The 22,339-nt window shown below is 42.8% G+C and overlaps 2 long non-coding RNA genes across 4 annotated transcripts in view; both read right to left on the bottom strand.

Moving 5' to 3' along the window:
* Positions 1 to 14,571, bottom strand: part of LOC122561649 (uncharacterized) — a 202,372-nt gene extending 187,801 nt beyond the window's left edge. For 2 of the 3 annotated variants that reach the window (XR_015761155.1, XR_015761156.1), the window contains exon 1: positions 14,343 to 14,571. This is a non-coding gene — a long non-coding RNA (uncharacterized LOC122561649). Of the gene's footprint in view, positions 1 to 14,115; positions 14,192 to 14,342 lie in introns of those variants that run through there. The other variant, XR_015761157.1, reaches the window with a different exon arrangement.
* Positions 14,572 to 15,431: 860 nt separating this feature from the next.
* Positions 15,432 to 22,058, bottom strand: LOC148145883 (uncharacterized). Its single transcript, XR_015761158.1, has 2 exons — positions 21,045 to 22,058; positions 15,432 to 18,090 (listed from the first exon to the last, which is right to left on the bottom strand). It is a non-coding gene; the product is annotated as an uncharacterized LOC148145883 (long non-coding RNA).
* Positions 22,059 to 22,339: the final 281 nt, after the last annotated feature.

Raw genomic sequence — 22,339 nt, 5'->3', positions numbered from 1 at the left:
CGACTTCTTTTGCACCTCAAGCAGACTTAGATTTTCATGTCCTTTTCACACTGGAGTCCTTAGGAGTGATGTGGGTTCCAGGGCAGAAAAGAGTGTTTATTGTTTGTGCTATTCAAGCCAAATGAAAGGAATTTGGAGAGTTACCAGTATGAAGCTCAAGCTGTTAGTTTTGAGGTGAACTTTATTTCAGAAAGTTCAGAGATATTCTAAATAGTGCAGCATTTTAAGTATTAATCAACAACAAGCCACTCAGTTTTGAATGTCTGCCAAGCTGGGACCAGCAGAGACCCAGTCAACCATTGATTTGAGCAGTTTCAATTCCAGATCTGGTACAAATCAGGCAAAGGCAATATAACTGTTAATGTCCTTCATTGGAAGGCTGACCACAGATGGGAACCCTCTCCTGCCTGGGTGAAGGGAGCTATGGTTGATGCTATGCCTCAAGTTAAAGAAGGCATTCCAATCCTGCTTCCCTGTGACATTCAGACTAAGATTTACCAGAGTGTGACCAAAACACTTATAAATGAGATCCAATTCCGTTCCAGACAGGTAACGTCAAGTGTGGTTTCACCTTTGCCATCTCTCTCAAGAGAATTTCAGACAGCTTCAACTGATTGACGTGGACAACAGTAGACTGTATCATTACTAGAAGGTCCAATCTGCAACAGATAGTGCCATCTGATAAGGGAGTCCAAACCAGCATGGTAACTGGTGAGGTGGTGAAAGAGGATTAGAGAAGAGGATAAAGTCTCTTAGCTGCTTCATGACAATGAGAGGTAAAGCAACTCATCTTCTCAGCATCCTCAAGTGTCTAGTCTTGACACCAAGTGATGGAAGAATGACTGCACTGACCAGAGAGCAGTATTACTGCCTTGTGATGGTTGCTGATATTGATAATGACTTTCAAAGTTGTGAGAGGTTTACTTTGATTAAAGCATGGAAGTATCTTCGCCCCAGCATAGAAACCCTGGTGACCAATTGACCTCTAGAGCTCTTTGCAATAGATTTCATGATCCTTGACTCCAGTCATATCAGGGCTGAGCTTGTTCTCGTACTTATGGATGTCTTCATTAAGTTCATGTAGGGCTTTCCCACCCATGACCAAAAGGCTTCAACTACAGCCAGAGAGTTAGTGTGATTGATTTGACTATTTTGGTGTTCACCGTTAGGTTCACTGTAATCAGAGACCCAACTTTGAGAAAAAGATCCTGCAGGAGCTTCACAAAATCTATGGTACTGCTAAGAGGCACACGACCCTCAATTATCCAGAGGCTAATGGTCTGAAAAAATAATTCAACCATACTCATGTGGCCATCTCTGTATCTTGCCTCCTGAAAGTAAATTTAAAATGGCCTAATTATCTTCTGGTTTATGCTTAAATAGCAGACCACACTCATCCATGAACTATTGTCCATACTATCTCATTGAGTGTCCTTCCTAAGGACCATTTCTGAGGGCTTAGCATATATTCTGGTGAGAATTGCCAGGTCAATGACTGGATAGCTGAGCATCACACAAGGCCAGATCAGGCATTTGACAGAAACACTTCTCAGAAAAATTTTGACTAACCACAAGGTTGATAGGACTGATCGTGGCGCAAAGGTATTCCTCTGAAACTGGAATATCAGGAGTTTGGTTAAGATACAAGATGTGTGGGATCCTCAAAGTGGCTGGATGCAGGTGGCCACGCCTTAGATTTTTGAATCAATATCTGGAGGGAAGCATTGGAAAATGATTCACGGAGGGGAGTTTTTTGGGGTCAAGTGGGTAAATGGAGCCTAGTGGATGATGTGGAGTTAAGCAGCTCACTCTGTGATGCTGTAGAACCTGAAGTTTTGTTGCGTGATGACGTGGGTGAAGTGGAGTCAATTGGAAACCTGGAGAGACCTGTACAAAATTCAGGGGTACATACAGTGTTGGAGAGCACCCCAACCCTTACCATTTGCCCAGATCAGTGACACAAAATGAGAATGTTGTCACTAATATGGATGCGAACACTATAGGCACTAGGATACAACTAAACCTGCTAATCACACAACTGCTCAGCACATGGTCACTGTGCACTAAGTGTAGCGAATGAGATGGCAAATTTCAAACAGGCAACTGCATAAAGGTACTTCCAGTGGCAGTGGGCAATTGTGGTGGAGGGCACTGAGTAGGAGTGTTGGGTAGTTCATGGACACCTCCGTCAACAGGTATTAACAGTAAGGCAGGGCAACAGAAGCAGTCAAACTCTTGCTTGGGAAAATAAAAAAGGTATCTTTATGGAAGGAGGGAAAAGAGAATGGACAAAGGGTTCCTCAACTCAAGGTAAACCACAGACTTCATTCATTTGTACCTACCGTAAATAGTTCCTTGCTTACCCTATTTTCCCTGCCTTTTTTGTAATGACCTGGTGCTCATGGAACAGAGTCAATTATTCATGATCTACATGTGTTCTAATCCAATGTTACACTCAGCACCCTTTGATGTTGAGAAGCCCCTTATTCAGTTGTAAGGGTCAAATTTAATGATATACCAGAAGGGGAACCCTAGTTCAAGGCCAAATCATATACCTAAAAATAGAATTTAAAAAACTATTGAGTTTTGTCTGAAACCACCAGAGACTAGCACATTCCCCCCCAAAAACCTGCAGCCTTTCAGCTCACCTGTTTCACAACATAGGCTGAATTTTAGGCTACCGGAGGTCTTGACAATGAGGAAGAAAGGCACCAAGGCCTCTTGATGGACTTCCAGCCATATATCAAACTAACTGACAGCTAATTAGATGTTGCCAGGGTTTCTGTCCCATTAGAGGATGGGAACCTGCCTCCAGGATCTAACAGACAATCAGACAATGGTCCCAGTGGCTATTTCTGGGACTGTTAAGAGTCAAGAGGAAGCAAGAACATACTTGCTCTTAGAGTTGCAATTGAGGTCATTGGGGCCATCAGGCAGTGCTTGGTGAATGGGAAGATGATGACGAATGGTGTTGGAGTGGCTGCATGGCTGTTGAGAGATCCCTTGATGTCCCACTGATCAATGACCAGAATTTGTTATGTATAAATTTATGTATCTTGAATGCTGTAACATAGCATTTTGGTACAACCAATGAGCAGAACTTACACAAGTGATGGTAGGCCTTGGCTAGTATTATAGAGTTACCTAGCGGTTCAGTGACATAATTCTTTGAAGTTTGCTTCACATATTGACAGGCTGGGGTTAAAAAGATGTTTAGCACACTTGCCTTCATTGCCAGTCCTTTGAGTAAAAGAGTTGACAAGCCATATTGATGTTCTACAGACATTGGTGAGGCCTCTTCTTCATTGGTGAGGTCTAGTTCTGATCATCTTGTCCTAGGAAGGATATAATTAATCTAAAGCAGATTCAGAAGAGATTCACCTGGATGTTGCTGGGTGTGGAAGGTTTGATTTATAAAGAAAGGCTGAATAGGCTCGAACTTTGTTCACTGGTGCAAACAAGGTTGAAAGGTGACTTTATAGAGGTTTATAAAATCATGAGAGCCATAGGTAGGATTAATGATCCTAAATCTGTACCCTAGGATGGAGGATTTCAAGACTAGGGGGCATATTTTTAAGGTGAGAGGAGAGAAATTTAAAAAGATATGAGGGTCTTTTTTTTTCTTTTACACTGCAGGTGGTTCATGTATGGAAGGAAAGAGGAAAGAGTGGATGGCAGCAGTTACATTGTTTAAAAGACACTTAGACAAGTACATGAATAGGAAAGATTTGGAGAGATATGAGGCAGGAGCAGACAGGTGGGAATAGTTTAGTTTGTGGTTACATTTAGCATGGACTGGTTGGACCAAAGGTCGGTTTCTGTGACTGTACGACTATTGATGACAAAGATGAGGTGTACAATAAGAATGTTACTAATTGATTGCAGCAAGAAATATAGGTAAGTAGAGTCAGCAGATAATTATAAAGAGATATATTCAACCGAAACTCTGGGTCAGATATGTGGACAACACCTTTATAATCATTAAAAACACAAATAGAGAACACACACCGGATCATCAACGCCCCACTCACAGGAATCAGATTCACTAGAGAGGAAGAAAAAGGACAACCAACTCCCATTTCTAGACATGATGGTACAAAGAACACCGAACGGAGAATTCACCACAAAGGTATACAGGAAAGCCACACACACAAACCAAGTCCTGAACTACGAAAGCAACCACCCCAACACACACAAAAGAAGTTGCATCAAGAGACTGTTCAAAAGGGCCACAACACACTGCAGCACACCAGAACTGCAAAAAGAGGAAGAAGAACACCTCTACAATATATTCGCCAAAAATGGATACCCCCGCAATTTCATCAACACGTTGCCTAAGGGAAAGACAACGGAATGAGGACATGCCACACCCAAAGGACTAGCCACTTTACCATACATCAAGAACATTTCTGAACTGACAGCCAGACTACTACAACCACTAGGACTCATACCAGCACACAAACCAATAGCCAATCTCATACAACTCACCAGGACAAAGGACCTGATACCCAGCATGAGCAAAACCAACGTAGTATACAAAATCCCATGCAAGGACTGCATAAAACACTACATAGGACAAACAGGAAGACAGCCAACTATCCGCATCCATGATCACCAACTAGCCACGGAACAACACGACTAGCTATCCTTAGTAGCCACACACGCAGATGACAAGCAACGAGTTCGACTGGGACAACACTACTATTATAGGACAAGCCAAACAGAGAACAGCCAGGAATTCCTAGAGGCATGGCACTCGTCCAATCAACAAGCACATTGACCTGGACCCAATATACCGGCCACTGCAGTAGACAGCTGGAACTGACAACCGGAAGCGGCAGATTCAAACCACTATAAATGCCGGAGAAAAGATCACAGAAGCGCTTCACAGGAGGCTCCCAAGCACTGAGGATGTCACCTAGACAGGGGACGAAACATCTGCAACACAAATTCCCAGCTCGGCGAATACAACCACAACAAAGAGATACATGATATGTCACTATTTTGCTAGAAGGAATGGGGAGTGCAACATATAAGTAATAACAGTTATGAAGTGTGTGCAGGGACAGATTGACCAGGATCTCAGTACATAGATTGTTGGAAGTGGTATGAACAAATTGGACTCCTGTAGTATGCCAGTCTGTGATATGCTGCACAAAAAAAATGACAGAAAATGCAGACAGTTGGTAATTTATTTTCTCTGCAACTATAATTTTTTTAAAAATCTTTTACCTGCACACCATCTGTACATGTAACTTTCTGTTAATGTGTATTTCCATAAATTATTTGTTGCCTTTGTTTCCATTTTAAATTCTCATTTCTAACATGACATTGGGATTTGTTGATATAAGCTTGTCACTTTGATTGTGAAATCCATTAGCAGGTTCTGTAAGCTTTCTGCGACTCCATTATATTTTTATTTGTTCCAATGTCTTATTAGTGAAAACATGAATTTTAACATCCTTAATTGAAAAGAGATTAAATAATTACATATTTTAGAAATGCATAAATTCCCTCAAAGCACTCATTAATGGTGTTTCTCAAATCTTCAGCTCCTCTCTTAGCCCCAAGTCTTAAAGTTGATAATGTTAGCTACAGCGGTGACAGCATAGAACTAATTTTGCAGTATGCAGTCTGAATTTGAGCTAAATTACTGGGATGTATGTATTATTACCAGTCAGTTATTTTTATTAATGCTCTTTGTAAATCAAATGAAGGAATTCTGGCTGATGTTTCAAAGGTAAAATTCAAAGAGATAACATAATTTCTCTTTTTAAGAGAAGATTTTGTTTTGTGCAAGAGTGACCTCATTTAGATAGTGTAAAGAGAATGCAAGGGATGCAGAGGGAATGTGATGTATGGACACATTCTGTGATTCCTGTATGAAATTGTTGGGTGGCTCTAAAATTTCCTTGAGAAATACTTGAAGATGCAATCCACATCTTGCAGAATCTTATCAGCTGCGATGATGGTTACCACGACTCTAAAATTCTGCCATCATAAAAGTCAACAGCTTCAGCGACTAACACTGGGACTGATGGCATCCATATGACATTACATATGCAATTACTGATATAGTCTGGGTTAAAGGTCTCATGACTGAAGCAACATCCTGTAGATCCTAAGTGATCTTTTGACCTAAAAGTACCTCAAGCGTCAGATGCCTTATTCAAAAGGTGTGATCTTCATTACTGATGAGTATGCAAGGAGAGGTCCCACTCTCATGAATGATCATCAGGCTTTCCACCACCATAATTTTGAGCAGTGAATTTATAAAGTTACAAAAGATTCACATGACCAGCTGCTTCACTTCTAATTAGATTTTTCCACCACATCCCCTAAAGTCGTTCCTTAATCACATTGCCATGTGAATTTCTCACCTACTCTTCCCCCATGCAATCTTGTCTCCTTTTGAGGAAATCTTTCATATGGCTATCTGTCTCCTAGACAAGCTTCTCTCAAGTCTTAGTAGTTTAGGTTTTATGCCAAGTATTCCACGATGCCAATCCATGATTCTCCCTTTAAGCTAAAACAATTTTTAGTCCAGGAAAAGTCTCAAGAATTAGATGAAGTGAATCAAAAACTGAGCGTCCATTTTGTCATGATCAGAATGTCTTCCATCACAAGGATCAAGTCCAAATAATATTTCTCTTTTTTTGTTTACAGTGACAATGCCATTACAAAGTTGTATGAAATAACAATACAAGATGAAACATCCATACACACAGATTCTGTATTATTTCTCTTGATCCTAACCTGGGTTTTAAGCTTGGTTTGGGAGTGGCATCTGGTCTTAACCATTGATATGTGACACCATTCTGAGTGTAAGCTCTTCACTGCTGAGTTCTGTAAGTCCATGCACCAGATTTAAGTATTTGTATAAATTTGATTCTAGGGGGCCAGTGGGTGGTAAACAAATGCTTGCCTCCCAAGCTGTATCCCATCAGATCCCGTGTCTTTCTCTCATTGAACTTTACATCAACCTAATTGTTCTGATTGAGGTTTGAAACGTGGCTTTGAGCCTTTGATCTCTAACTCTGATTCTACTTCACTGGTATCGTCTTGGTGATCTTCAACATCAATGTTTGCTGTTGGTCCCTCCCTTTACTCTCATTTTGCGAATGTGCCTCCATCTCACCTGTTTTAATTTCCTTGGAGCACTATTGCCATCTGTACTGCGTCCATTACTGATAGCTGGATGTTCAGCTTCTGCCTTGTTCGCCTGCGGCTCCTTCACAAAGTGCAAGGTTTCATCTTCACCTTCTTCTGGCCTGTCTGAGAACTCCACAAATTCCCCTATAATTTTACCTGAAGGTTAACCAGATCTCTGACTCCATTCTCTTCTTTCATTATTTTCCCTGACCATTTTTTGTTTAAGTTGATGGATGGTGCTTAACTCCTTTTGATTTTGTCTTGACCTTCTCTGACACTGCTGGTCTGGTTTCAGCCCTGTTTATTTCAAGTGTCCCTTCCTTGGCCACCCTAAATCTCATGAGCCCCTGTAAGACAGCTGAACCTCTCTGTTCATAGTCTTTTTGCTGTATGCTGCTGTTTTTCTTAAGTTTCTCTGATCCGTCTTTTTCTGTTTGGATGAAATATCTTGCTGTCTACCAAATTCTTCACTGATAAATTAACATTAGAAAACTTGAGACAACTCCACTGTTATCACTGCGACAAGTTTACACTCTAATTAAACCTTAATCAGTGATACATCTATAAACATCTCCAGGAGCACTTTTATCAGCACATTGGAATTTAACTTGCTTGCAGGTGGAACATCTTTCACCTTACCAACCAGCAAGGTTTGTGAGCATCTAGTATCTCCAAAAATGCTCAGTTCTCCAAAAATAACTAGCCATAGTTCCTTGAGCACAACCTGTTCACTGACCTGATGTGCAGTCATGCCTGACCAGATACTGACCATCAGATCTTGCAGAGTAAGTTTTTATGGAATGCTGAAGCCAACAATTTGCCTCTATATGTCCTGGCTTCCAGCAATGGAAGTCTCTCATTTTTCTCCCAACTGGACCTCTTCTTTTATTAGTCAAGGTTAGTTCTACTTTCACTGGTGGGCTTCCCTGTTCTCTCAAGCTTACCCCAGAGGTCTTTACCTCACCCTTTCTTTCCCTCTGATTTTGAGTTTTAAGTTTTGAGACTCCAGCCTACCTGACTTTATAGATCTTTGTTTCACTCATTATTGTCAACCAGAATGACTGCATGTCTGCGCTCTGTTCCTCTATATGTGTCTGTAATTGAAGTCTCCTGAGGTTTTTTTTTCATCTGTTCTCAGAGTTTTTGCCTTTACAGCTGTGTGATCTGAAATGGGATGAATTCAGTTCAGTTAACTTAGCTTTCAAGGAGAAATAAATGCCTCTGATTTCACAACTTGCAGGCTGGTAACAAAACTATAAAGTATTCAGAGGTTAATTAATGTAGCACACGAAAAGGTGAAGAAGTGTAAAATGGAGTTCAACAGAGATAATGGAATTACTGAATAGATTCAGAAAGTCTTTATAGAAGTATTTTATGTGCTTGATCCTAAATTGTGGCTTACCCTTTTAATGTTTTCAACCTGATAAGTATTTCAGCAAAAGTTAGCCTAAAGATAATATGATTTATTTGAATTTTCACTTTTGTGTTTCTGTGAAGATTGAAACAGATTTATAATGGCATAGAATCCCTACAGCATGGAAACATGCCATTTGGTCCTACAAGTCCACACTGACCCTATGAAGAGTAATCCGCCTAGACCCATTGCCCTACCGTGTCAATCTACATTTACCCCTGACGAATGCACCTAACCTACACATCTCTGGACAGTATGGGCAATTTAGCATGGCCAATTCACCTAGCCTGCACATCTTTGGATTGTGGAAAGAAACCGGAGCACCCAGAGGAAACCTGCGCAGACATATGGAGAATGTACAAACTTGACACAAACAGTCGCTGAGGCTGGAATCCAATCCACGTGCCTGGTGCTGTGAGGCAGCAGTGTAACTGCTGAGCCACCGGGTTGCCTTAATGATGCTGTCATTATGATTACACTTAACTTGTGGTTTATTGAACAATGATCCAACCATTCCCTAACCCTTCAGCCTTGTTTCTTTGTGCATGCAAATTAAATTCACTGCAGGGTTCATTAATAATTGCATTACAATAATAATAAAAATGATCTGTTTCAAAAACAGCTCAAGATCTGAACTGTGATTATTGCGCAAAATAAGCAAATGCCTATTCTGAAGGAGTCATGCTGGACTTGAAATGTTAATTCTGTTCCTCTATCCACTGATGCTGCCACGTGCTGAGTTTCTCCAGAATATAATGTTTGTTTTATGACTTAACATCAATATGATGCTTAAATCTTTCCCTGTCTCTTTCCTTTCAGATTCTCCCATTCTCTTTCTCCCTTTGCTGTTTCTCTGCCCCTTTCCTTTACTCCTCTTTCTATCTACCTCATTTCTCCCTGAACCTTCATTCCTTTTGTTCCATTTCTTCTGCTATTTTTTTTCACTCTGTTTCCTTACTGTCGAGCCATTGCATTTTGCCCTGACCCCTCAACTCTCTCTCCTATTTCTCATTTCTCTCTTTTTCCTTTATTTCCCTGCATTCCCCTTTTGACTCTGTACCCCATGCTTACTGGTTCAGTTGTAAGTTTACTTGCTGAACTGGTGGGTTTGTTCTCCGATGTTTCGTCATGATGCAAGGTAACACCATCAGCGAGCCTCCGATCAAGTTTTGGTGTCCTGTCCTGTTTTGCTATTTATGTGTCTTGGTCTGTTGTGATGGGTGATATCACTTCCGTTTCTGAGAGATTGGTAAATGGGGTCTAAATCGAGGTGTTTGTTAATGGATTTTTGGTTTGGATGCCTGGCGTCCAGAAATTCCCCTGCATGTCTTTGTTTAGCTTATCCCGGAAGGATGTGTTAGCCAAATCGAACTGGTGTCTCTCTTCGTCTGTGTGTATGGATACTAGGGAGAGTTGGTCATGCCTTTTGGTGGCTGGTTGTCGCTCAAGTATCTTGGTGGCCAGTTTCCCGCCCATCCATCCAATATAATGTTTGTTGCAGTCCTTGCAAGGTATTTTGTATGTGACAGGCATTTTGCTAGTTGTTGGTACGTGGGTCCTTTAAATTCATCAGGAGCTGTTAAAGTATGGTGATAGGTTTGTGGGCAACCATGATGACTTGGGGCATGTCTGGTCATCTTCTCCGAGATGTCTTTAATGTATGGCAGGGTGGCCAGAGTCTCTGGGAGTGTTGTGACTTCCTGTTTAGGTCTGTTGTGCAGGAATCGACAGACTGCGCTTAGCAGGTACACGTTGTTCCTTAATATATTGTATAGTTGGTTTTCCTTGGCTTCTCATAGTTCCTGGGTGCTGCAGTATGTTGTGGCTCTTTTAAATAATATCCTGATGCAGCTCTGTTTGTTCATCCCTAGCACGAGGGGGTAAACTTCAACCACAGGGACACAGACAAAAAGGACTTCCTAGCAGCACTGGAAACCACCCTGAAAGACAATGGATTTATAGAAGAAACACAGCAGGCCACCAGACAAGACAGTAGCACCAACACTAAGCAGAAAGAAAGAAGGGAACACCCTCAACACACTGGAAAGGAAAGCCCCAGAAGGACTCAGAAAAGACAGAAAGGCAGCAAATGGAGTTTAATGTGGAAAGGTGTGAGGTGATTCACTTTGGAAGAGCAACAGGAATAACTAGTACCGGGCTAATGGTAAGATTCTTGGTAGTGTAGATGAGCAGAGAGATTAGATTAGATTAGATTAGATTCCCTACAGTGTGGAAACAGGCCATTTGGCCCAAGTGCACACTGACCCTCTGAGCAGTAATCCACCAAGATCCATTTCCGTCTGACTAATGCCAATCCATCTGATCTGCACATGTTTGGATTGTGAGAGGAAACCCACGCAGATGCGAGAAGAATGTGCAAACTCCACACACACAGTTGCCTGGGGCTGGAATTGAACCCGGCTCATTGGCGCTATGAGGCAGCAGTGACAACCACTTAGCCAGTGTGCCACCCTCTAAGATCTCGATATCCATGTACATAGATTCCTGAACGTTGCTAACCAGGTTGATAGGGTTGTTAAGATGGCATATGGTGTGTTAGCTTTTATTGGTAGAGGGATTGAGTTTTGGAGCCTTGAGGTCACATTGCAACCGGACTAAACCCTGGTGTGGCTGCACTTGAAATACTGCTTGCAGTTCTGATCACCGCATTATAGGAAGGATGTGGAAACATTGGAAAGGGTTCCAAGAGATTTACTAGGGTGTTGCCTGGTATGGAGGGAAGATCTTATGAGGAAAGTCTGAGGGACTTGAGGCTGTTTTCGTTAGAGAGAATAAGGTTCAGAGGTGACTTAATCGAGACATATAAGATAATCAGAGGGTAAGATAGGGTAGACAGTGAGACTCTTTATCCTCTGATAGCGAGCACGAGGGGACACAGCTTTAAATTGAGGGGTGATAGATATAGGACAGAGGTCAGGGGTAGTTTCTTTAGTCATAGAGTAGTAGGGGCATGGAACGCCCTGGTTGCAACAGTAGTAGGCCCATCAACTTTAAGGGCGTTTAAACTGTCATTGGATAAACATATGAATGAAAATGGAATAGTGTAGGTTAGATGGGCTTCAGATTGGTTTGACAGGTCGGCGCAACATCGACACTGTTATGTTCTATGTTCTAAATAGCAAGGTAGACAGAACACCAACGCTTCATCAGAGGCTCACTGATGATGTTACCTAGCATGGTGATGAAACATCTGAGAACAAATCTACCAGCTTAGCGAGCAAACTTACAATCTGCTTCACCACCTGAGCTACAAATCTTCTCCAAAAACACCCATTCTTTGTATCTCTATTTGTCTCCCCCTCAATCTGTGCCCATTTCTTTCCATCTCCATCCTTGATCTCTCTTTTAGATTACATTACAGTGTGGAAACAGGCCCTTCGGCCCAACAAGTCCACACCAACCCGCTGAAGCGCAACCCACCCATACCCCTACATTTACCCCTTACCTAACACTACAGGCAATTTAGCTTAGCCAATTCACCTAACCTGCACATCTTTGGACTGTGTGAGGAAACCGGAGCACCTGGAGGAAACCCACGCAGACACGGGGAGAACGTGCAAACTCCACACAGTCAGTCGTCTGATGCGGGAATTGAACCCGGGTCTCTGGCGCTGTGAGGCAGCAGTGCTAACCACTGTGCCACCGTGCTGCCCACCGTTTCTCTGACATCTCTTTGTGTCAGCATATTCCTCTGTTTTTGTCCTTGGTCAATATTATTTCTCAAAAAACAGTGCTGAATCAGATTATCTATTCATTATCTTTTTTCTCCGTGGACCTTGCTATTGCTGCTATGCTTCACTTTATTTCAATGATAACTACTTCAAGATGACTTCATTGGCTTTACAGGGAAGTTAATGAAATGAGTTATACTAATACAATTTTTTTTTCAATTTCACGGCCTTTTGGCTTGAAAAACTATTAATGCAATGACAAATTATACATTAGTATTTGGATTTTTTCAGCCTTGTATTGTCATCAAGTTTGAAGTATGATAACACATCCAAAACCAAAAAAAGGTGATAACTATCATTCTGGACCATTGATGCAAACTTCTTAAAAACAAATTAATCATTGTACTTATTTCCCGCAAAGGTTCCTCAACTTTGGCCATGTTTGCCCCTGCTCAGTACTTTGGGGAGAACAAAGTAGCTGCTTCTGCTTTTAAAGTCAGCAAGGTTCTCTCCAAATTGTCTCCAACGTGGTTACAAGTGTGAAATTGTGGGATGAGTGTCATTGGTAATTTGATGATTTAACTCTACTTAGTGCGGTGAAATGTCCCAGAAAACAGTAACGGTTTCACTTTCCATTCTCTGTCCACCTGAAGACAATGGTCTCGTTTTTGTATTTTCCTTGTGTCTCAGCTTCCAAATAGTTTATCTTATCTGTCCTCAATCAGTTCAAAGAATCCCTACAGTGTGGAAACAGACCTTTTGGCTCAACAACTGAAGAGTAACCCACCCAGACCCATTCCTCTACCCTATAATGATACATTTACCCCACACTAATGCAACTAACCTACACATCCCAGAACACAATGGGACAATTTCCCATGGCCAACCCACCCTAACCTGCACACCCTGGGCAGGATGGGGCAATTTCCCATGGCCAACCCATCCTAACCTGCACACCCTGGGCAGTATGGGGCAATTTCCCATGGCCAGCCCACCCTAACATACACACCCTGGGCAGTATGGGGCAATTTCCCATGGCCCGCCCACCCTAACGTACACACCCTGGGCAGTATGGGGCAATTTCCCATGGCCCGCCCACCCTAACCTGCACACCCTGGGCAGTATGGGGCAATTTCCCATGGCCAGCCCACCCTAACCTGCACACCCTGGGCAGTATGGGGCAATTTCCCATGGCCAACCACCCTAACCTTCACACCCTGGGCAGTATGGGGCAATTTCCCATGGCCAGCCCACCCTAACCTGCACACCCTGGGCAGTATGGGGCAATTTCCCATGGCCAACCCACCCTAACCTGCACACCCTGGGCAGTATGGGGCAATTTCCCATGGCCAACCCACCCTAACCTACATACCCTGGGCAGTATGGGGCAATTTCCCATGGCCAACCCACCATAACCTGCACACCCTGGGCAGTATGGGGCAATTTCCCATGGCCAACCCACCCTAACCTGCACACCCTGGGCAGTATGGGGCAATTTCCCATGGCCAACCCACCCTAACCTGCACACCCTGGGCAGTATGGGGCAATTCCCCTTGGCCAGCCCACCCTATTCTACACAGCCTTGGACCGCGGGAGGAAACCGGAGCACCCGGAGGAAACCCACACAGAAACGAGGGGAGATGTGCAAACCTCAGACGGACAGCTACTCGAGGCCGGGTCCCTGGCGCCGCGAGGCAGACCACTGAGCCAATGTGTCGCCCCATTGCCAAAGTTCCTCAGAGAAGCGCCTTCCGAACCCCGCCGCCCCCGGGAGGACGGTGGGGCAGCAGATATGCGGGAACGCCACGCGCCGGCATGTTCCGCTCTCTCCTCCCCCCCCCGACTTGGAAAAGGTACCTGCCATTCCTTCGGGGTCAGAAACCCTGGAAGTCCCTTCCCTCCTCGCGGGAGGTCGCGGTTCGGGCCGCCAAATTCGTTCAAGATGGCAGCAGTCCCCCTTGGCTAGGGGTGAAACCAGGGACACGCGCGACAGACAGAGGGCGGACGTATCGCGCGCCGGAGGACCTTAACGTCCCTCGACCTCACGTGCGCCCGGCTCCCACCCCGCGAGACAGAAGACTCACCCAGCAAATGGGCCACCACAGCTGGCCCGATTCTTAGCGTGGCCGATGCTCGTCTTCTTTAGGATGCGGTAACATCAGGAGATCCCGGCGCTGCGAGGCCCGGCTCCGGAGAAGAACAACTGTCAGGAACGAAGGCCTCGAAATCCACCCCCAATCACGGTATCGTTCTCGCCCCCGTTGCCTTACGCTGCAACGGACAGCTGGAACTGACAACCGGAAGCGGCAGATTCAAACCACTACAAATGCCGGAGGAAAGATCACAGAAGCCCTTCACAGGAGGCTCCCAAGCACTGAGGATGTCACCTAGACAAGGGACAAAACGTCTGCAACACAAATTCCCAGCTCGGTGAACAGAACCACAACAACTTTATCTATTTATCCTATCCATGCCCCTCATGATTTTCTAAACCTCTATAAGGTCACCCCTCAGCCTCCGACGCTTCAGGGAGAACAGGCTAGGGCTGTTCAGTCTCTCCCTGGAGCTCAAATCCTCCAACCCTGGCAACATCCTTGTAAATCTTTTCTGAACCCTTTCAAGTTTCACAACATCTTTCCAATAGGAAGGAGACCAGAATTGCACGCAGTATTCCAACAGTGGCCTAACCAATGTCCTGTACAGCCGCAACTCCTTTACTCAATACTCTGACCAATAAACAAAAGCATACCAAATGCCTTCTTCACTATCCTATCTACCTGCGACTGCACTTCAAGGTCTCTTTATTCAGCAACACTCCCTCAGACTTTACCTTTAAGTGTAGAAGTCCTGCTAAGATTTGCTTTCCCAAAATGCAGCACCTCGCATTTATCTGAATTAAACTCCATCTGCTACTTTTCAGCCCATTGCCCATCTGATCAAGATCCTGTTGTAATCTGAGGTAACCTTCGCTATCCACTATACCTCCAATTTTGGTGTCTCACAGACACTAACAGCCTTTCCCTACTCTTCCCACACACACACATATGTTTGTGGGGTGAATTTGTACTTGCAGAATTACATTGTACTTTGCTCAAAAACTGCATGAATCCATGTGTGATGCTTGTGAGAAACAAAAGCTCACTCACTTTAATAATTTCAGTCCGAGACAAATATCTGAATCCGCCATTTATTTATACACCTATAGGTGGGTGCCCTGTCTCATTACCCGGTAAGGTAATGACAAAATGCACACCAAATCCAACAAACTCTCGAAATTTATACAGTTTGAATCCCCATATTTTTCCTTATTCCATTGTTTGTTCCCTGCTTCGCTTACGTCACTCATTTCCTTAAGACTGATCCCACAACTTCTGTTTATCCTGTTTTGTCCGTGACAAACTCTTATCTCTGACTCCCATAAGGGTGTTTGACGTCAGTCTATTATAGATTATTGATTAGGCATATCTTTTCTTCTATCAGCATCTATTTCCATCCAGAGGCCACTTTGACCTCTTTAATTAGGGTTTGTTCCTGTGTCTCTGTACAAGCGAGGAGAACAGATGTTTTCCTGTTTGCCCATATATCCACCATTGTTCTGTATTCATGTCTCATGCTCACATATCCTTTCTTTTTGCTGAATATGTATTTTCTCATTCCTATTCTGTATCAGAATTTATACTTGCAGAAATAACATTAATTCATTTATATCCCACAATTTCCCCTTTTTCTTTTCATTACTATCTGTTATCTTCTGCATTTTTGTCTCTTTTTTTTTAAACATTGTTCCCAAAATTCGCAAGCATCATTTCAGAGATTTCATCCATCTTAGTCTCACTCATTTCCTTATTATTTAGTTGATAAAGTTCCTCTGTCTGATTCCCCTCAGAGGCATTCGTTTCATCAAGGCTGTTTCAATCAGCCTCTGGGTGAGCCCTCGTATACAGGGTATGACACAACAGCCAATGGCCACCAATACCCCGACTACTACTATCAGGGAAGTAAGGATAAAAACCACCACCCCCTTTCTCTGCTAAAATCATATCAAGGGCTATTCTATTTTCCCATGCTATCCTACTTGTCGCATCAAGCTGTTCTGATATTCCTTTAACCGCCTCTCTTGTATCATTTATAAATCGCTGTTGATTATAAAAAATGTAATTTATCCAGTCTACATTTTTATTAATTGTTGCCCACCAAAAGAGAGCTGACTCAAAGCCTGCTGCAATCTGGTTACGAGCCTTGAATTCAGGTACTCCCCTAGGGACTCCTACCGAATCAAGATAAATCCTGTCATCAAAAGAATTATCTAACAGTAATCTCTTACCCCTTCCCTTTTTCCCTACTATCTTTTCCTTCTCAAATGCCAGGGTAAATGGAATTGCCAATTGTACAATTGCGCATATCCCTCTCCAATCCGGAGGTAGGGTGGGTCTCAATATTTTTCCTCCACAGTACCACCACAGATCCGCTCGGGGAACCTTTAATGCTGAGTAGTTCCCTCCCTTCTCCGTTTCGGTAACATTCTTAATCTCTGTACATAATTTCAGCTCCCCCAAATCTCTCGACCGACTCGTACCTCGCTTGTGCACACATGACGTGTGATTTCCAACTGCAGCGGAAAATGTGGGGGGAACTTTTGCATCTTTCTCCTCCAAGGGAGGGAACATCAGAGATAGGGAGGTACAATTCCTATCATTCCATGCAGTCTCATCCTGATACAGGGCTATCATACATTTCATGCCCTTCCTGTCTCGCTTCCACCCAAGCGGAAAGGGAACCACCTGGGCCACTGACCTACCGGAGGCACATGCATAGCAATTGCTTTTGTTCAGACTTTTTACAGTATACTTTACCCATTCAACCCAGGCATTTGCATCCCCGTACCCAGTCTCTATCTCGATGGTCTGTTTCAAATCCTTTACCTCTATAATTTTTACTACTGTAGGATCATTGGGAGGGGTGAAAGGTTGTATCTCATTACCCAGTAATTCTACCCATTTTTCCCTGTCCTATGCTAATTCGAAAACAACAGCCCACAAACTCCTTCCTATTTGCTTTCATTTCAATCCCAAATGTTTCATTTAATTGTACCTCATAAGTGCCACCTCCCAAAACCGCTCCGTGCCATGTGGTTTTTCTTATCGTTAAATATATGGGGTTACACTTTTTATCGGGACAATCGGTGCTGGTCGAAAGGGGGCCCGGTGTATTGTGACAAGACCATTATACCAGGTACCATCCCCAAGGCCATCCCCATAGGACTTAAGATGTATCTCTGAGTTGCGGTATTGTCTCTGATTAGCTACATTCCCACAATTTACTAAGCTACATATATCAGTGTCTATTACTTGTGGATTATCAGACTCAGGAACCATTAATAATACATATGAAAATGATATGTGACAAAATCCTAATACCAAGAGGGCTAGCATCATAACTCTAAGCATTCCCAGTATTCTGATCATTATGCTAGAACACAAAAAGGCTTAATATACAATCTTACAGAAATAATCCCGCGCTCGCGTCGCCACTGTATAGTCAATTACTCAAAGTCTCTTTAGTCTGAGTTTCAGCGGGTCTTGCGTTGATTCGGCTGTCCAGACTTCTTCCTCAACTGGAGGGTCCACTGGCCCTTTGATCCGAGTATAATGAGTCCAGCCTTTCTCCACCGTCCTTATTGCCGTTTCGGTAGTCAAAAGAGCCTGGTACGGCCCTTCCCAGTCCGGCTGCAGCTTAGTCTCTGTCCATGATTTTATTAAGACCCAATCTCCTGGCTGGATGGGATGAACAGCAAATTCAAGGGGCGGAGTCTGTGCCAATAGACCCTGTTTTCTGAGGAAAGATAAAGAGGAGGACAAGCCCAGTATATACTTCTTTAAAAACAAATCTTTAGTTTCGGGAATTGGCAATTCTCCCTGTGTTCCCAGATAAGGTAATTCAAATAAGATTTCATAGGGGGATAGTCCCAAATCTTTCCTCCGCCAAGGGACAAGCCCAAAAGGCATCCTTTAAATCTATCACACTAAACCATTTGTGATCATGAGGGATCTTACTTAATAACATATAGGGGTTTGGCACTACTTGGTGCCTGACCTGCACTATCCGATTTAATGTTCTCAAATCCTGCACCAATCGATAAGTTCCATCAGATTTCCGTACTGGTAGAATTGGGGTATTATAAGGAGACATACATGGCTCCAACAAACCATCTCTAATCAGTCCCTCAATTACTGGCTGCAGTCCTCGTTTACCTTCTATGGAAATAGGATATTGTCGCTCACAGACAACGTCCCCTTTCCGTTTTAAATTTATTGTAAGGGGAGGGATCTGTAGTTTTCCACGATTCCCTTCTCTAGCCCATACAATAGGGTCTATCTCTCTCTCTGCATCCTCTGTCAATATTGCCAGTTGTACAACTAATTCTTTTTCCTGAATTTCAATCTCCAGTCCTATAAGGATAATTAGGTCTCTCCCCAGTAAATTACTTCCTATATCAGGGATATACAGCAGTTCCCCTGTGATCCTATCCTTAGAACCTTCTATCATCATAGGTTCAAATACTGGAACAGTAAATCCTTCCCCTTTCACCCCCGAAACAATAATTGACCGTGTAAACATTTCTACTTTCTTTGGTTTAAAATTCAACGATGACCGTGCTGCCCCGTATCTACTAGGGAGATTACCTCCTCCCTACACGGTCCCACCTTCAAGTTTATCAAGGGTTCCTGGTGGGCCCCCGAGGGCAGGAACCCCTGACACCCCTATTCTTCATCATAATTCATAAGCGGAATTGCCTTTTTCTTCCCTTTGTAGATCAGGATACTCCCGCTTAAAATGCCCTATCTTTCCACAATAATAGCATCCTTCCTGTAGCGACTTCCATCTCTGCCCCTGTCGCTCAAACCCTCTATCAAATGTTCCCCCTTGTCCTCTCCCTCTTTACAAACACTTTCTGTGCCTCTCTCAACAATTCATCTAATGGTTTTTCGCTCCATCCTTCTATCTTCTGTATCTTTCTCTGTATGTCTGGCCATGCTCTTGTCACAAAATGTACTTTCAAAAGACCCTGTGCCACTGGGTCCTCAGGGTTCATTCCAGAGTATTTCCGCATTGAGTCCCTTAATCTTTGCAAGAAAGCTGAGGGAGTCTCATCTTTCTCCTGTCTAATTTCAAAGGCTTTAATCAAATTCTGTGACTTCGGAACTGCCTCCCTTATTCCTTTTAGAATCAGGTCTTTCAATTCCCTCATTTCTTCTCTATGCTCTGGGTTTTGGTTTTCCCACTGGGGGTTTCTGAGGGGAAACTTCATCTCTCCCTGTCCAGCAACCCCATCTCCAATCGGGTGTTCCCTGTCCCATATTTTAATGGCAGTTCCTCGTACAAGTCCCCTTTCCTCCCCAGTAAATAATATATTCAAAATAGACATTAATTCAGCCCATGTATACAGACTGGGCCCCAAAAATTGAACAATTTGTTCAGACAACCCCACCGGATCCTCAACCAGGACCTCCATTTCCTTTTTAAATGTTCTGACCTCCCCACTGGTGAGGGGGGCACTTACAAACCCAATCTCTTTGTCCCCTATGGGCACCTCCCAAAGGGGATAAGTCGTTACGTTTTTCCCCTTTTTCTTTTTTTTAAAGAAATATTGCAATATTTCTAGCTCCCCATAACTTCAAACACCAATTCATCAATTACTGCTTGACTAACCTTCAAAGCCTGTTCCTAACTTATAAATATATTTATATATATTTACGTTCATTTCTTCAGTATTTAATAGTTAAAATGCAAAATGCATAGTTCCCAATTTTGCAATTCACTGTAATTACCCAGTTTTAGTCCTTTAATTTAGATCCAGAATTAGTTTTCTTAAATAGTCCTGACCAATCATTGCTCAATTACAATACTATAGGTCGTAAAATAATCAGAACTTGCCTTAAAAGAATTTGTCTACTCAAGTTTTTTTAAAAAAAAACTTCTAATGCATGAACAATGGCTGAATCCAAGGTCACAGATATTAACCATAGAATTTTGCTTTTACTACAATCTAATGTTGAACTGAAACTTCAACTGTCCTCCATAAATCGCTTTTATGTAAAGATAAGAGATTAGTTATAAACTGATAGTAAGGCAGTCATGATCTGTAAAAAGAACAGGAGTTATCATTCCTTTTTTTTTCATAATCACAATAGAATCCTTAACCTTAAAAGAAATCATGTTAAGTTTCCATAACAAAATCAGATTCAAAACAGTCCTGGAACTCAAGCTCCAGGGAATAAAACACAAACATTCAATCACCAACAAACAAATGTTCACTCAAACCAAATCACAAAGGGTTAAACTTCCTACCAGCTGTACAGCTCTTTACATTCTCTCTCTCTCTCTCTCTCACACTCTCTCTCTCTCTCTCTCTCTCTTTCGCACATTGACATATAAACTCAGATATTCACAAACCCAGTCTTCGTCCGATCTGTACTTTGGCCAGAAGACAGCGGGACGAAGAATGGAGTCCTTAGTCCATACAAAGCAACAATATTTAATCATCTTTCTCCCTTGCACAAGTATTATTTTGCCAATTTCCACAACATCCTGCCCAAAGGACTTTCCGGAGGAATGTTGTAAGGGACCCCGCCTCCATTTCCATTGCCTTTTCCTTACTTTGTTTCCCCGGAGGCTTTTTCCTAACCCAAAGCGCAAGCCATATTGAGTTCCTTCGTTAGTCCCTTATTAACTACTAAAACTCAATCCCGGCCACCAAGGCAATACTTAAAAGTCAATTTTCTTACCTTGGTCTGTGCACAGAGTTGCCTGGCCCCTTTTGTCACCGTATTTTCTATCGAGCTCCTATCACTGTCTGATTCAGATGTCTCTCTTATAGGATTCACATCAGTCACCCAAGGGAGCAGACCAAACCGGGACACGAGACCGCTCCTCAATGGGGAACGGGACGCGTCTTCCCAGTGTCCAAGGCCAGCCACTCCCCCCGGTGATGGAAGAAAATCCCGGACGAGCCCCCAATTGTGAGAAACAAAAGCTCACTCACTTTAATAATTTCAGTCCGAGACAAATATCTGAATCCGCCATTTATTTATACACCTATAGGTGGGTGCCCTGTCTCATTACCCGGTAAGGTAATGACAAAATGCACACCAAATCCAACAAACTCTCGAAATTTATACAGTTTGAATCCCCATATTTTTCCTTATTCCATTGTTTGTTCCCTGCTTCGCTTACGTCACTCATTTCCTTAAGACTGATCCCACAACTTCTGTTTATCCTGTTTTGTCAGTGACAAACTCTTATCTCTGACTCCCATAAGGGTGTTTGACGTCAGTCTATTATAGATTATTGATTAGGCATATCTTTTCTTCTATCAGCATCTATTTCCATCCAGAGGCCACTTTGACCTCTTTAATTAGGGTTTGTTCCTGTGTCTCTGTACAAGCGAGGAGAACAGATGTTTTCCTGTTTGCCCATATATCCACCATTGTTCTGTATTCATGTCTCATGCTCACATATCCTTTCTTTTTGCTGAATATGTATTTTCTCATTCCTATTCTGTATCAGAATTTATACTTGCAGAAATAACATTAATTCATTTATATCCCACATGCTGTTAAATTTTTTTTAGGTTAGAATCTGTCTAAACGTTATGGCACAGACAGCAGCACAGAGGGGACTAATACCTTCAATACATTATCTGGGCTGACATCAATTGTTAAAGTTCAGTTGAGAATGTAACTTTTTTAAAAAAGTTGTACAGTCTACATATGAAAGAAGTGAAACTAATATGGTCATTCTAACTGCTGAGAGACAACAAACAATCAAGGTATTTTTCAATGTATAATTTCAGTTACATCACACTGTGAACTTTTGCTATAAATTCTGTCTTACAATCGTGTACTCCACAACCACCTGATGAAGGAGCAGCACTCCGAAAGCTAATGCTTCCAATTAAACCTATTAGACTATAACCTAGTGTTGTGTGATTTTTAACTTTGACCGGGTAAAGTCCTCCTCCACTTGCCTGATGGCCCACAATCTCCGGATGTCCAGTTGCAGTAACTGAGTGAGACCTGTG

This window comes from Chiloscyllium plagiosum, unplaced genomic scaffold (genome assembly GCF_037043375.1).
Source record: "Chiloscyllium plagiosum isolate Xiang-an unplaced genomic scaffold, Cpla_swu_hap1 HiC_scaffold_23, whole genome shotgun sequence".
NCBI lineage: Eukaryota > Metazoa > Chordata > Chondrichthyes > Orectolobiformes > Hemiscylliidae > Chiloscyllium > Chiloscyllium plagiosum.
Note: the sequence above shows the minus strand (reverse complement) of the source record. Positions and strands in the feature narration are given on the sequence as shown.